Genomic DNA, 5,541 nt, shown 5'->3' on the forward strand with positions numbered 1-5,541 from the left:
GCAAGGCCAAGAGAACTTTCACCTGCTTTCCTCACAACAGTTAACCAACCAAGTGTAATCTGACTCTAAAGTCTGACTTCATTCATTTTACTCAACAAATATTTACTGAAGAATATACTAAGTGCTATAAATTCTGTAGTGAAGTGAGCAGGGTGTGGGAAGACAAAAATCCCTACTTTCATTTAGATTGTGTATTAGTTTACTATTGCTGCTATAACAAATCACCACATATTCAGTGGCTTAAATCAACACGAATGTATTATCTTACCGTCCTGGAGGTCAACAGTCCCAAATGTATCTTAAAAGGTTATAATCAAGGTGTCAGCATGGCAAGTTCCCTCAGGAGTTTCCAGGGAAAATTGGTCCCTTACCTCCCCACATCTAGAGGCCATGACATTCCTTGGTTCCCGGTCACATCACTCAACTCTCATCTTCCATTATCACTTTGCTTTCTACCCTTCATCTATTTTTGTTATTGTTCATCCTTTTGGTGTCATATCTAAGAAATTAAGATCATGAAGATTTAGTTGTATATTTTCATCTGAGTTTTGTAGTTTTAGTTCTTATATTTAAGTGTTTTATTCATTTTTGGTGAATTTCTCTATATAATTTGAGGAAAAGGTTCAACTTCATTTTTTTGCATGTGGATACACAGTTTTCCCAGCACCATTTGTTGAAAAGATTGTCCTTTTCCCCATTGAATGGCTTTTATGCCCTTGTCAAAAATCAATTGTCTGTGTATGTGAGAGTTTACTTCTGGAATCTTTATTCAAATCTATTGGTCTGTAAGTCTGTCTTTATACAAGTACCTCACTGTTTTGATTACTGTAGCTTTGTGATAAGTTTTGAAATCAGGAAATGTGAGTTGTCCACATTTATTCTTCTTTCCAAGATTGTTTTGGCTGTGCAAGGTCCCTTAAGATTTCATATGAACTTTAAAATGGGTTTTCTATTTCCACAAGAAAAAAAAATTGTTGGATTCAATCTGTAGATTGCTTTGATTAACAAAGCAAATTGAGTAGCATTATCACCTTAACAATATTAAATCTTACACCATGAACACATTCCATTGATTTATTTCAGCAATGTTTTGTAGTTTTCAGTACATGTGTTTAATCTCCCTGTTTAAATTCCTAAGTATCTATTCTTTCAGATGCTACTATAAAAAGAAAGTTTTAAAAAATGTCCTTGTCATATTGCTTATTTCTAGTGTATAGAAACACAACTGATTTTTTTATTGATTTTGTGTCCTGCAAATTTGCTTAATTCATTTATTAGCTCTAATAGTTTTGTTATTAAATCCTTAGGGCTTTCTACACATAAGACCAGGTTATCTGTGAATGGAGAACTTCTCTCTTTTCAATTTGTATGATTTTCATTTATTTGACTTCTCTAATTGCTCTGGCTAGAATTTCCACTACTATATTGAATAGAAATAGCAATAGTAGGAATCCTGCTCTTGTTCCCATTGTTAAGGGAAAGCTTTTGAGTCTTTCAATACCGCATGTGATGTTAGCTGTGGGCTTTTCATATATCACCTTTATCATGTTATAGAAGATATCTTTTATTCTTCATTTACTGAGTGTTTTTATCATTAAAAGAATGTTGAACTTTATCAAATGATTCCTCTGCATCAACTGAAATGTTTATATATTTTGGGGTCTTTTTTCTCCCTTCATTCTATTCATGTGGTTTCTTATATTGAGTGATTTTCATATGTTGAACCATTCTTGCATTACTGGGAAAATCCCATTTGTCATGGAGTATGATCCCTTTAATATGCTGCTGTATTCAGTTTTATAGGATTTTATTGAGAGGTTTTGCATCTATATTTATAAGAGACAATCTTGTAATTTCTTTGTCTGGCTTTGTATCTGTGTAATGCCAGCCTCATACAATAAATTATGAAGTATTCTCATTTCTTCAATTTTATGAAAGAGTCTGGCAATGATTGGTGTAAATTTTCATTAAAGAACTGATAGAACTCATCAGTGAAGCTGTCTGATACTGAGCTTTTCTTTTTTGTAAAATTTTTGATTACTGACTCAATCTCTTTACTCACTATTGGTCTGTTTAGATTTTCTATTTCTTCATGATTCAGTGTTGGTAGGTTGTATGTTGTAGGAATTTATCAATTTCTTGTAGGTAATCCAATTTGTCGGCATATAATTGTTCATTAGTAGTCTCTTTTGATCGTTTGTATTTATGTGGTATCAGTTGTAATGTCTATGATTTCATTTTTTATTTTGTTTATTGTAGTCTTTTATTTTTACTACAGCTAAAGGTTTGTCAAATTTGTTAATCTTTTTAAAGAACCAAGTTTTAGGTTCATTGATACTCTCTCTTGTTTTTCTATTCTCTATATCATTTATGTTTCCCCTAATCATTATGTCCTGCCTCCTCCTTGCTTTGGCTTTAGACTGCTTTTCATTTTCTGGTTATGTAAGACATACAATTAGATTTTCTATTAATATCATTCTTTTTAAAAGTGTTTAGAGCTTAAATGTTCCTTCTGACCACTGCTTTTATTGCATCCATAAATTTTGGATATTATATTTTATTTTTATTCATTGTAGAGTATTTTCTACACTTCACGGCACTGGGACCTGGGCTGGAGGGTAGGGCATCAGCTGTGGAGCAACATGAGCAGGACCCCACCTCAGACGACACCATGAACTCGTTCCTGGAAAAGTTCCAGAGCCAGCCTTACCGTGGCAGCTTTCATGAGGAACAGTGGGAGGAGGAATTTGAAAAGGTCCCCTTGTTTATGAAGAAAGTGCCATCAGAAATTGATCCCAGGGAGAATCCTGACTTGGCTTGTCTCCAGTCAATTATTTTTGATGAGGAGCTTTCTCCAGAAGAACAGGCCAAGACCTATAAAGATGAGGGCAATGATTATCTTAAAGAAAAAGACTACAAGAAAGCTGTGATTTCCTACACTGAAGGATTAAAGAAGAAATGTGCAAATCCTGATTTAAATGCTGTCCTTTATACCAACCAGGCAGCAGCACAGTACTATCTGGGCAATTTTCGTTCTGCTGTCAGTGATGTGACAGCTGCCAGAAAGCTAAAATCCTGCTACTTCAAAGCAGTAAGAGGTGCTTATGCCATCTGGAACTGAAATACTTTGCCAAGGCTGTGAACTGATGTGATGAGGGACTGCAGATAGAAGCCAAAGTGAAGAAGCTTCTGGAAATGAGGGCTAAAGCAGACAAGCTGAAGCAAATGGAACAGAGGGATGTGGGGAAGTCCAACTTGAAAGAAAAGAAGGAGAGGAATCAGAATGAGGCTTTACTCGAGGCCGTCAAGGCTAGGAATATCAGGCTCTCTGAAACTACCTGTGAGGATGAAATTTCAGCCTCAGAAAGTCTAGGTGAGCTTTTCCTGGGGGACTCAGCTCTGAGAACCCCCATGGAGCCAGGCTGAATCTAGATAACCACGGCAGGCTGAGCTGGCCTGTGCTCCTTCTGTACCCAGAGTATGCCCAATTGGACTTCATCTCTGCCTTTCATGAGAACTCCAGGTTTATTGATCATCCAATGGTGATGTTTGGTGGAACACCTTCTTGGGACCTAGAGCAAAAATATTGCTCTGATAATTTGGAGGTCTACGTTGAGGATGAGGACAGGGCAGAACTGTACCGGGTACCTGCCAAGGGCACCTTGCTGTAAGTTCTACAGCACCACAGGTACTTTGTAAAAGCCCTGACAACAGCATTTTTAGTCTGTGTAGGATCCAAACCTTTTTGAAAGAATTATCTCTGGGGGAGAAAGGTGCACCAGATAAGATGACTGAGCCAGGCCCCCTGGATCTCCTCCCTCACCCTCCTCTGCTGGGAACCTAGCACGCCTGAATCAGTCCAGTGCCTTATTTCTGTCACCAAGGGGGTAGTCCTTCCTAGTATCATGGTGGGGGAGAAGCCTCTGGTTTCCCTGAACTGCAGCCTCTCTGGCTGGTCTTCACTTTCTTCAGTTGATATAAAATTCTGTGCCTTGGCCATGACATCCTTGTATTCCATCTCTAAAGGGACCATCTGCTGCAATTACCATGGCAACTGACCTGAGCGGCACCTTGGTCTGTGGAGATGGACTCAGGATCTAGTGACATGATTCTGAACTTTTGTGGAGTTTGACATCTTGTTACAGAAGCTACCCTTGAAACTGCACATTTACACACAAACAAACTATGCATAGGATTCCAAGGCTTTAAAGCTGAGAGACTCTGACCTCAAGTTATTTCATGAACACAGAGGAGAGCCATGTGCGGTCGCTGTAGATGACTTGAGGTGAAATGGGGGCAGGAAAGCCACATCCTGCTCTGCATTTATAAAGACTGTACAAACTGAGATCCTTGGTACCCCTAAAAAGATTGCCAGTTTCCTTCATCTTTGCCATATGGAGGACTATGACAGACTAGGATAGTGGCCTCTGAGTTCCCCTGTAGTTTTCACATTTTGGGATTTTGTGTCTTTTAAACTGGAAAACCTTCTAGCATGTTGGGTTGTTGTTATAGGGTATATCTTTGTCTGCAGCAGTTTGTTGCCCCCTTCCTAAGAGGAGTTTATCTACCATGAAAAAAAAGAGTATTTTCTAAGTTCTTCTTTGACTTATAGCTTATTTATGAGTATGTTGTTTAATTTCCACATATTTCTGAGTTTTCCAGGTATCCTTCTGTTACTGGTTTCTGGTTTCATTCCTTCGTAGTAAGAGAAAATACTTTATATGATTTCGGCGTTTTAATATTTACTGTGACTTGTTTTGTGGCCTAACGTAAGATCTAGCTTGGAGAATGTTACATGTGCACTTGAGAAGAATGCATATTCTGGTGTTTGTGGTAGTGAAGTGTTATTTACATGTCTACTAATTCCATTTGTTTATAGTGTTGTTTAAGTCTTCTATTTCCTTACTGGCACTTTGTCTTTGTTCTATTCATTATTGAAAGTGGGATATTAAAGTCTCCAAATATTATTGTAGAATTTTTTTTCTCAGTTTATTTCTGTCAATTTTTGCTTCATGTGTCTTGGGGGTTCTGTTTTAGGTTCATGTATGTTTGTCATTGTCACATATGCTTGATGGATTAACGTTTTTTGAATACACAGTTTTCTTGTCTTCTATGATAAATTTTAAAGTCCAGGCAGCACATTCAGCAGTCCTGTGGCTGTCTCTTGCTTCAACAGTGTTTGGATGGAACAGATCCAGGAACTCTCTTTCTTCCAGTCTCCAGCCACCTTCCAATCTTCTCTCCATTTTCAACCTTCAGGACCATCTTCTCAGTCATCTCCTGCTTCTGGGACCAGTCAACACCATTTTAGTGGTTAGTTCCTTCTTGCTGACTAACCATGAGCTCCCAGATTTATCAGAATTATTCCATTGAGGTGGAGGCAGCCATCAACCACTTTGTCAATTTGTACTTGCGGGTCTTCTAAACCTATTTCTCTCTGGGCTTCTGTTTTGACCATGATGATGTGGCTCTGGAAAGCATGGGCTACTTCTTCTGCAAATCAGCTGAGGAGAAGCATGAGAGTACCAAGCATCTCTCAAA

General features: G+C 38.1%; 1 pseudogene; it reads left to right on the top strand.

The window, feature by feature from the left end:
• The first annotated feature begins 2,638 nt into the window (after positions 1–2,638).
• On the top strand, positions 2,639–3,791 carry LOC103226111 (tetratricopeptide repeat protein 4 pseudogene; annotated as a pseudogene).
• Positions 3,792–5,541: the final 1,750 nt, after the last annotated feature.

Source organism: Chlorocebus sabaeus, chromosome 21 (genome assembly GCF_047675955.1).
Source record: "Chlorocebus sabaeus isolate Y175 chromosome 21, mChlSab1.0.hap1, whole genome shotgun sequence".
Taxonomy (NCBI): Eukaryota; Metazoa; Chordata; class Mammalia; order Primates; family Cercopithecidae; genus Chlorocebus; species Chlorocebus sabaeus.